This window comes from Pectinophora gossypiella, unplaced genomic scaffold (genome assembly GCF_024362695.1).
Source record: "Pectinophora gossypiella unplaced genomic scaffold, ilPecGoss1.1 Pgos_54, whole genome shotgun sequence".
NCBI classification, from domain to species: Eukaryota; Metazoa; Arthropoda; class Insecta; order Lepidoptera; family Gelechiidae; genus Pectinophora; species Pectinophora gossypiella.
In genome coordinates this window covers 209,131-221,108 of record NW_026063264.1, presented here as the reverse complement: position 1 = coordinate 221,108, position 11,978 = coordinate 209,131, and positions in this window count along the sequence as shown.

The following is an 11,978-nucleotide window of genomic DNA, read 5'->3' as shown; positions in this document are numbered from 1 at the left end:
TGGGCAACGGCCTCTCGTAAAAACGAATGCGTTGTGGTTTTCGCAACGTATTAAATACCCATCGAACTGTGAGAATTTTCCCTCTATCCACATTTTACATACTGGAGCTTTCTAATCCAAACTAAAAAGGAATTTTCTACACTGTGGTAGCAAAGAGTAAAACGATAACAGTAGCCACAATAATACGCTATAACGCTAACTATTTTGAAAACCATTATTTCTCTAATATCCACAGGCTAGCTGAGGTTTATATTATTAGGTCAGATTATAAGCTATCGGCTTCTATGTTTTGTAGACTTTGAATATTTGATAGGTCAACATGTCGTCGAAACGTTTTGATTCAAAAGGAACTTGATTCATAACAAACCACGAACATAACATTATCCTAAATTACGGAATTTAGGTAGGTACGAAGATTTTGATCAAAGGAATAGTTAGAATATATCCAAAGCAAGGGGAGATCCAGTCTCTGCCTACCCTTACTATAGATAAAAAATAAATAGAGTAATAAATAGAGTTTTTATATATGTGTATGTGTGTCTGATTATAAATTAATCCATTATGATTCCATTATGAGTCTGACAGGCACAAAAAGTAAATAGGCTTATACGGGTGAGATGTAAGTATATTTTAATGTTTGTTTAAATGCAATAAATAGTTTGTAATGTGGATTGTATTGTAGAAATCTACTTACGTACTTTATTTTAGCCGTTACTGTTTTATGAGATTAAAATCCCACCTGATGGTAACTGACGCTGTACAAATTAACCAAGTACGCCCATTAAATGGCTAAATCACGTAAGCTTCTTAGCGAAAGCCTACTAAATCGATTTATCATCTATGGCACGGCGTTACTCGTGCACACCACCCAATTTTAATCACCAAAAAGAGGGTAAGTAATCTTCCCACCACCTCTTAACACTACGGTGTATAGAACCACCTGCCTCGCAGTTATTGTTCTAAGTTTCCCACCAACTTACTTACACGACTCCCCCGAACCTTAATTATTGATCTGAAGGGTGATTTTGGGGTGTTTCCGTGTTCATATAAGTTTGGTAATGACACAATACATAAGTTTCTTGGTGGCAACTCCGTAACTAATCGGCTAATGGCTGAAACTTCGCGCTTCCGAAATGAATGTGACAACGACTATGGCACGCGTGAAAATTTAACAGCGTATTGGAAATGGGGTGGAGAATTACTTTGTTTATGCTTTGACGTAACATAACATACATCACAAAGCGCACTACAATTAGGTGTGAGCATCAGAATGACTCGCCATTTTTTAAATTAATTTTCTTATTTATTAATTAGGTAGAAAATATCTATACAAAGGTATTAAATAGTAGCTAATAGGTATTGAATGTTAGTAATATTTTAAAGCTGATCTGTCATTTTGGGCAGTCATTCTGATGCTCACCAATTAGGTAAGTAAGATGAACTAACTACCCAAACTTCACCGAGCTGCGTGTGAAGTGAGCCTTAATGCAGTATTTGATGGTCGAGTCAAGTTTTTAGTCTTCTTCGATCATGCGAGTTGTGAGTTGGATTATTAACCTCATCAACCCTAGTGTCAGGTTATTGAGCCGCCAAAGGCCCCTGCCATGGCTCATGTAACGACTACTTACTTACATAAGTAAGTAATAACCGGGACCAACGGCTTAACGTGCCTTCCGACACTCGTATCATCTTACTTTCGGAGAGTCAGGTGATCAGCCTGTAATGTCCTAATTAAACTAGAGATCACAAAGTAAGATTCAAACCCGGGCGCTCCGGATCGTAAACTCAACGCTCAACCACTGGACCACGGAGGTCGTTAGTGAAAATTGCTATCCATCGATATCCATCTCATAACCCACACGATAGGAGATCCTCGACCTCACCAACCCTGGTGTCAGGATTATTCCCGAGCTGCCAGAAGCCTCAGATACAGGTCATGTAACGACCACTACCTACTTGCTTTAAGCACTCAAAGGACAATCTCACAATGATTTCAATTTCGGCGTTTCGACCGCTCTAACCGCTTAACAATGATGGAGATCGTAACTTGTCAGTCCCTTGTTGATTAATACCTATCGGCCAGGCCAACAGTTGTCTTCTTTTTTTTAAACCTGACTTACTACAAAGTCCGGCCCGTCGTCTGTTTTTCCAACAGGTTATAATCTGAGATCCTCCAAGGCTAGAATGAATAGGCATTTGTTAGGTAAGCGTCATCCATCCTAGCCAAACGCCACTTACCATCAGGTGAGATAGTGACGCGAGCCTATATTTAAAAAATATATATTTCTTCAGAACACCTTAAATCTTCCATTTTGACATAACGACTTCTCGTCCGCCTAAAACTAGCATCTTAGCAGCAGCTTCTCACAACAGGTCCTAGACGAGACGGTCTTAGAAATAACATAGTACAATGTAATAAAACTAAATAAAATTTTCTTTTGCCAGAATAAACTACTTATGTTATTACCTAGTATCAAATTAGACACTAAGCTCGAGCGATATTCTTTTTTATGACTATAAAAAAATAAAAGATCTTTTTTTATATTTTCGTCGCTGTTTTTCGCAGACATTTTTTGCGTTCATTCAGAATTTCATCTAAGCGGCTTACTACGACAATTTCTAAATTGTTATTACTTGTATTATTTACTGATATAAAATGTCATAACCACGTGAGAGAGTTTCAAAGAAGAAGAAAAATTGTGTTCACCTTCAAGACGTTTCTTTTTGGAACAACAGTTAATTGGTTTTACGTACAAAACCTCACAGAGCTACAATTATTCAAAGACAACTTGCAGTCACTGTTGATACGAAGTCTTGCGACGGATAAGAACCTTTATGCCTACTCTACACTAACGATTACTGTCTGTGACCCTTCCGCAAGCAATCACAAAACGATGCTCGGCGAGTGCATCCGAGTATGCCCTTTACATAATCGTGCTAGTTTATAACCGCAAACTGTGAAGAGGAGGCATTATTATGACATACTTAAAGCTTCCGTAACAGAAAAACAGTAACACGTTCAACACTAGTTCCCTCGACGAGTAGTTCATTAGATTTTTTAAAAAAGAACATATGCTGGAATATTAAAAAAAAATGAAGTAAAGCAACGCTGCATTGAAATGAGACTAGGGAATAAGGGGCGTAGTACGTCGGTAAACTTGAGTTGAGAACGTAACTTTTAACTTCAGTATTAGAAAAACCCAAGTTTTAAAATTCGAATCAAAACGTAAATCTCAGGAGATGTCGAAAGTTGAGTTTATTTGCTGTCGAATTTAATTCGAACTGGATTCTTAATTGTTTTGTTGTTCAGATTATTTTGTTTTTTTTTTTATTGTGAAAGGAAACGTTTATTGCAGAGTCAAGTTCACCGATGCACAAAAGATTGCAAATCAGTGCAATATGTTACGTGTTTTTTACTAAAGTTTTACGTAGAAAATGTACATGATTTACTTAATAATAGTGTATTTACTACAAATCACAAGAGTTCAGAATACAATAATTAATTGGAACGAAATAAACAGAAAAGAACTCGCGTACGTAGCAACACGTAGCGTAGCAACACGCCGTAGACATGCTACGCCATGCGTAGCAAGCCTGAGTTCCATTGTAGCATTATAATAATTACATTTCATAAAATCATTGATATTACTAGCAGTATGATCTAGTTTTATTGTTTTAAAAAGGTTAGTGTAGAGTGCATATTATTCACTTAACTGAATAACCTTGCCATAAAGATCACACCCCACATCCAACAGAATGATTACTTTCCCTTTTTTTTAATACAATGAAATAGCATAATTTCACTTATTACTTCTTCTCCTTCGTTTCGTGTGCCTTTTCAATAAAAAAATGGAGTGGTTAGGAGATAGCAGGCTGATCACCTGATTGTCCGAAAGTAAAATCCGTGCTTCGGATTGGTCCGGTTACTATTTACTGATGTAAGTACGTAGTCGTTACATAAGTCACGTCAGGGCCTGTTGACACCAGGTTTATAGGGTTGATAATCGACCTCGTAGACCACAGGCTAGAAGATGATTTCAAAGTACCGTGGTCCACCTTTAACTCCTACGTATTATTCACCACAACACCAGTGTACACTATCTAAAAAGATAACAAAATGAAAAGTTATTTCACATGCCAATACTGAGCACATCCCTAACCAAGTTTAAATCGGTAGGGTTCGAGGTATACCATGCTTCATTACAGCCAGGTAGAGGCTTCCAAATTAGTGGGCAATCCAGTTGCCAAAGTGGCTAAGCCGTCTAAAATACACGGTAAAGTTAGGACTGACAATTTCCCGAGCCCTTCTGAGCGGGGTACCTCGAATGGTGTGCCATTAAACGGGCATTCAACCATTGTTTCTCAAATCACTTCTTCTTCTATCATGTGGGTTGTGAGATGGAGTACCAACCTCATTAACCCTGATGTCAGGGTTACTACTGAGCCGCCAAAGGCCCCTGACATAGCTCATGTAACGACTACTAACTTACATCAGTAACTAGTAACCGGGACCAACGGCTTAACGTGCCTTCCGAAGTACTTTCGGACAATTTGGTGATCAGCCAGTAATGTCCTGACCAAACTAGGGACCACAAAGTAATTTTTGTGATATGTCCCCACTGGGAATCGAACCCAGGACCTCCGGTTTGTCTTATCCTACCTTAGAGCATATTCCTGTAAGTACAGTACATCAGTTGAGAGGGCAATATACTTTTTTTGCGTTTCATGTGAGTTTTTTTTTATTTACGTAATGCAACTTTAAGAAAACAGCTCCGACGCATCTCTCTCTTTATTTAAGAGCTGCGCTTTTGTCGGTGGAGTAAACGCCTTCATTACTACATATATAGGGCGTGTAGAACGGTGGTTGCCCCAATCGCCTTCCGTTCCGCAGTAGGTACACCGACCATTTCTCAATCGGTGATGTTCTAGCTAGAGCCCTACCAGAATCCATTTCCTTGGCCTCCAACCAGTACTGATACCGCTACTGCCCGGCATCAGGGGTGCGCTTTTGAAGTAGCGGCGCCTATTCGCTACGACACAAGATCGTCATAGAATCTAAGTAGCATTTTATAGGTTAGCCCGACTACGTTCTGCTAATCCTGTCGCTGTTTGGTCGGGGACTGCTTAGTTTTATATTCGCAGCTAACCATCATATCTGATGGCCGTTCCACTATCCGCCACCTGTGTACCCCGTTGACGGCCTACAGCTCAGCCTACTACTATACAGGGTGTTAGTGACATCGTAACGAAAACTTTGAGGGATGATTCAGGCCATGATTCTGAGTTGATATCAACAATAAAATACCAGATAATATTTTAAATTTGTCAGAAAATAAATTTAAAGCTCACGTGAAGCTTACTTTATGTAAAAAAGCTTATTATAAGATTAATGACTACCTAAATGATAAAAATGTCTGGTATTGAATGTGTTCCTCTAGTTATTAAATAACTTGTAATGTATATTCTCATTGGTTTTTAAAAGATGTGTTGCTGTTGCAGTTTCTTGTCATTTCTTCTCCTCAGCCATAACACCTTGCGAAATGACGTAAATTCAAAAATGTTACATTGACCTTCAACAAGTTTATCCATGATAATTACGTTGAATAAATGATTCTGATTTCTGATTTCTGAGTGGAATTTTCCGTCGCAAAAGTATGGAATGGAAAATAATTTAAGAAAACACAAAAATTTTCATGAATTTTCCGACAGGAAATTCCACTTAATATCAACTCAGAATCATAGTCTGAATCATCCCCCTCAGTATTCGTTACGGTGTAACTAACACCCATACCTACTTGTATGGCTACCTGTATGTACTGGTGCGGGGTGTAAGTGACATCGTAACGAATACTGAGGGGGCTGATTTAGCTCATTATTCTGAGTTAATATCAAGTGGAATTTTTGATCGCAAAATTATAGAATTGAAAATAATTAAAAAAATAATTAAAAAAATCATGAATTTTGCGACGGAAAATTCCACTTGATTTTAACTCAGAATCATGGTCTGAATCATCCCCCTCAGTATTCGTTACGATGTCACTAACACCCAGTATAATCGCTCCGACGCATATAATCGCTAAATCAGAACTGGTTTGTCTCGTTGCTATGTTTCCAGGCATGTCAAACCAGGACTTTCCAGGTTACGTTCACCAAAAACAGTGTAAATGGCATTGTACAGCTTTACCGTCATAATTAACTATTTACTCATTACTCGGGTACATAATTACACCAAAATACAATGTTATGGCAGAAGCATGTCTAAAAATAATTGCTGCTTGATATTTGGATCACATTATGTATATAATTATGTTGCTGCCTATATTGTTTCTCTTTATTTTGATCAGATTAATAATGGTGGAATAAATAGAGTCATCATTTATACCCAAAAACAAAGATAAAAGATGCATATGTCTGTTATCGACAACAAAGGTAAATCTGTACAGCGCCATCTATATTGTCTTTGAGGAACTTAGCCTGGAAATGCTTTCAGTACCTTCCAAATGAAAAAAGAATATTCTTTCCTTTGTTACGCCACCATGTCCTAGTGAGTTAAGGCAGTCAGTCTCGTAGATAAAAAAAGCACAAATCGATTTCAATTCCGAACGCTAGTTATCTGAGTATTCTATTCAATATTCTAGGAACTAATCTATCATTGTCTAGACCAGACTAGAATATCTGTATCGATCGTAGATCACTTTGACCCTGTCGTAGAATTTCCCAACGGACAACAGTAGTATTAGAAGAAAATTGTATTTTGTACTTTCAACGTGGTCTGATACAAAGATATTCCCTCTATATCTCCCAAGATTCCCCAATCTCAGTGTAATACAAAGGTAAATTTGTTTTTCTTATTAGCTCAGCTGTTGAGTCTGAGATTCTGCATTCATTTTCTTATACAACATCTGTTTGTTCAAAAGGAGAAATTGAGCAAAGAAATAATAACTGAATCATCTTCTAAAATCAAGAATATTCAAACGAAATTGAATTTTTAGAATGTATCATGTCATGTTATATATTTCCACAAGTAATAACAAATACATAAATAACGGCGTAAGCCTTTCCTCAATCACCCGGAGGGAATACGGAGCATACTCCACCAAGCTGCTCAAATGCGGATTGGTAGAAGTATTTGTGCCCTCCGAAGCACTTACCTTTTTGGACAATCAGATGATTCAAGTCTACAATGTCCTAACCAAACCAAGAACAACCTCACAAAGTGATTTCGACAATGTTCCTATCGGGAATCAACCCTGGACGTCCAGATTTTGACCTCAACGCTCAACCATTTGACCACAGAGGTTTCCTATAACAAAAAAATGCGTTAAAATAACAAACTCATAACATCTTTCTCAAATTCAATGAACCCTTTCCATTAGCCCCAAGTATAATAATTACAGACCTCATATGGGCCGGTACGATCATTTACAAATTAATTTATTATTAAATTACATTTGAATAATATTGCTGGCTGGTCCACAATCACGCCTCCGTAATGAAACAACTTTATTTCATACGTGAATTCCGAAATCAAAGTTGTGCCTCCCCTAAACTTAGTTCTCACAAAGTAAATATAAAACAAGCCCGTCGAGATCTGAACTTTGCAAAAGCTTTTCTAGACAAAGAGAAACCTAGAACAGAGGAAAGCTGCTTTCGTTCACTTATGATAGTGAGACTGCAAAGTTTGACAGTAAAAGCTAAGTACCTAGACGCCCGTTCTATTTTTAAATGGCTTCATAACGCTCCAATTTTCGATATCGTCGCTTTAAAGATAACCGTGAAATATGAAATTTGCGCTCCAATTTTTGCTGTTTGTTTTGTATCGAAAATGGTAGTATGGAAACACCTTCGTATATTTTCTGACAAATTCAATTCTCCGATGCTTTCGTTTTTAAAGGTTTTATACGATGTTAAAGTAATAAACTTTTTTGGAATTATGTAGGTAAACTAGCATAAAAGATCTCACTTCCAGGCAAACCGGCCAAGTAGTTAATGACATTTGTCATTTCAAAAACAACTTCCGAGCAATTCCCTTTTTTTTCTTCTATTATCATGAATATATGTCTAATTGGTGTCTGTAAAGACTATGGAATAGCTAATTTTAGTAAGTACCAGAAAAACAACACTTAAAATCTAATTTTAGAAAATGTTTCTTCTCTCGTAACAAAAATAAAAAAACAACTCCATCTCAAGTTTTACGGAACGTTATTTAACTTTTCAGCATTTCCATGCTAAGGTCTATGTTCGTTAGACCTTGCAAAGTATTATTTGATAGTCCCGACCTAAGTTATTCCCAGCCAACTTATTAACTTTGCTTACGTGCGGTCCAAACTTCAATCCGTGGGTAAGTTCTAGCATGTTGCTTAGTGTTTAAGCAGTTATTAAGTAAGCGGCGCAGTTTAACTCCACTTAGTACCTACGTGGATGCACAGATGACTTCTTAATACAAAGAAACTTTGCGAGGAGTAAAGAAGTAGAGATGAACGCAGTGGTATGAAAACGAGCGAGTTTGAGGCTTCGTTTGAAGAGCCAAGAGAAACATATCCGTGTGTTTTAACATATTATTCCATACTAATATGATAACATACATACTTACATAAGATCACGTCTATTTCCCATTGGGGTAAGCAGAGATTTAGAAGCACTTACTACGATCATAACACACCACCTTGGCTTCCTCTGCATGCATGCTCGCCTGTTTAGAGACCTTCGATCTGCCCTTTTTTTTTAAATCACCTGTATCTAATCGTGGTATGTACGCCAATATTATAAGTGTTAAAGTATTTAACTCTGTCTGTTACCTTTTCACGCTTAAGCCGTTGAACCGATTTAAAAGATGAAATTAGACATAGAGATAGCGAGCTTGAAGTTTGAGACCCGTTGTTTGAGGAAAGGATATTTTTTATTCGAAAAAAAATATTTATTTGTACACAATAAAACATACACAAGACACATACAAAAAAAATAGTACAGGTAAGCTTATATCTAAACAAAGAGAATCATCCCCTAAAGGGATGAAAAAGGGGTGGAAAAAAATGTGCCGCGCGCGATAACCGAATTCTCCGCAGATATAGTCGCGGACGGAAAACTAATACTGTTATTATATCTAGCACTTTTTCTTCTATATTGGACTGACAGTCTGGAAAAGCACCTTTACTTCTTATGTGCCTATTCATTTACATTAACATCTCAGACATAAACAGTGAAACTGTGTAAGTATGTGCACTGAAACCACATATTTAAATAAGAACCTTTTTTAACAAAAACTAAGTGCACTTTTATTAAATGATCACAAAGTAACAAGATCCGTGCTTCGGAAGGTATGTTAAGCCGTTGGTCCCGGTTACTACTGTTTGATGTAAGTATGTAGTCGTTAAATGAGTCATGTTAGGGGCATCTGGCGGCACAATAGTAACCCTGACACCAGGGTAGATGGGGTTGGTAATCCACCTCAGAATCCACACAATAGAAGAAAGATTACTAAATCAGTAATAAAATAATAAAGAGAAGGAGAACACAAAATAGTTATGTAAATTAAAAAAAAAAACTTACAATGCCGCGGTTGCTACGTGCCGTATAATAAACAAACATAGGCAACGGGGGTTGTTATACATACATACATACATACATACATACGTTCAATGAGTCCAGCTGCTTCATGATTTTATTTTCTTTAACACGAAGACCATCATCATCAGTTTTAACATTACTTACATTATTAATCTGACTTTCTTTGCATGACACAACCACAACCGAGATAGAACTAATTAATTTATATACATATTTTTTTAAATTAAATATTTTGTTTTGATATGAAATTGATTAAAAACATTGATAAGAAATATTTTTTTTGAAAACTGAAATAAATAAAAATTCAAAAACAAAAACGTACAATCAGTGTAAATGCAAAACGCTCGAGGGGACTGAATTTAATATGTCAAAACGTCGCGTTTTAAGGCCCAGTGTGTATCAGCTTGCGACCTCGCATCTGGCATTATTTACATACGACTAAATATCCCCGGGGCACTTCGTTTGTGCGAGAAACTCGATGCAAACTTTCCTTTTATCTCAACACAAAGGTAGGCGTGCAGGTATGCATGTCGTGTGCATCACGACTTAAAGTTTTCAAACTACGACTCTGTAGTGATATTGAAAACTTTGGCAGTTGGCTTGGACAGGTGATATAAGGATATCCCGCGCTCAGCGCGATTGTGTTGGATGCAGACTGAAAAGGTGACCGTACTTCGAGCAAGTTTCGATATCGCTTTTTTTGTAAAAACCTTTCGTACTGGTTCCTCGAAAACGACACGTGCGAAAAACTTATTCTGTGTAGGTAATACTTGTTCGAAAAGTCCTATCTCACTAGGATATCACGGTGTCGCAACCTTCTTTGCATGACGTGACCTATTGTAGATTTAATGGCTTCGGGTCAGGCCTGAAGGTGCCCAGTTTGACGCGAACCTCGGTTCGGGGCGTCGTCTGAGAGGGTAATATTTACAATTAATTGACCCTATTGGATCGATAGCGCTGAATGAGGGAAACCGTCGACCACGCCGGCGCGGTCGGTATCGGGGTCAAATTTAATAAACGTATCTGTATTGTATATAATTTTTATCACAGTTGGATAATGGATAGCATCCCAAGTCAAAGATTATGAAATTCTGATTACTAAATAAAGACGAATCTAAAACTATTTTTTATGAATTTAAGTCAAGAAAAACGTAATATTAAATTCAACATTTTATCACGTTTTCTATGACGTCACTCTGCTTTTACATACAAATTCCATAGTAATTTCGTGTTTTGACATTTAGTAAAAAGTACTCTTTGTAGAAACAATCGCAATTTACCTTGTAATCATCTCTCCATTAGTCTCCATGTCTCTCTAATCACTAATCTTGCAGTGTACCACAGTGTTGTGCCTCTGAACTGAGGCACAGACATAATTCACTCATGATTGCATCCGTTGAAGGCTTATCCCATCCGAGTCCATCAATTGCCTCGCCAACGTCGAGTGATACAGACATTCTGGCGATGGCTACTACCTGTGCAAGGAGGTAGAAATAAAGACACGTATTCAGAGGTCGCAACTATTTCTTCTTTTGTTTAACGACTACACCTACCTGTCCGATAGGCTAGATGCGTCAAGGTCACGGGTGGATACCATGGTCACTCCCCACCAACTCCCGTGTCCCGATCAGATCGTGTAGTCTAATCGGCAAATCGGCGGGGCGTAACCATGGTAACCACGATCTCCAGCGATTTGGTGGGGAGTAACCTTGACGCATCTAGCCTATCGGATAGGTAGGTCTATGAACGACCGTACTAACTCTACCAATCTTTTTTTTATTGTTACAGTAGTGAGTTCCGAGGTTGGAAAGAAGCAACCCACTTCAGTAAGTTCAGTGGGTTTGGATCCCACTTCTCCGTAATATTGTTAAGCCGCCAAAAGTGGCGATGAACTGAGGTTCTATGCGGTTCTGTGAGCGAATAAAATACAGAACATGACAGCTTGTTTTCTCGGATATGTCGTAAAATCCGACAGAGGGATTGTCATGTGCCTTTTCATACTGATCATATATCCATAGCTGCAAGTTGTCTTTGATTACTTATGGCTCTGCCCACCCAATATGTAAAGTATAAAATTAGATACTTAATTTGTGTTAGGAATGTCTAGGAAATTCCTTCTGCGCCTTATGGTATATGAATCTAAATATACTACTAATGTGTTTGTGTGTGTGTGCGTGCGTGCGTGTGTTTATGCGTGTGTGTATGTGTGTGTGTGTGTGTTGTGTGTGTGTGTGTGTTTTGTGTGTGTGTGTGTGTGTGTGTGTGTGTGTGTGTGTGTGTGTGTGTGTGTGCGCGTGTGTCTGTGGGAGCGTGCGTGCGTGCGTGCGTTCGTGTACAACGTCTGCCTTATGTTCTACTATAGAGCCAAAATAGCGCGGCAACTTGAGCCTTAAACGAAGGTCAAGAGTACT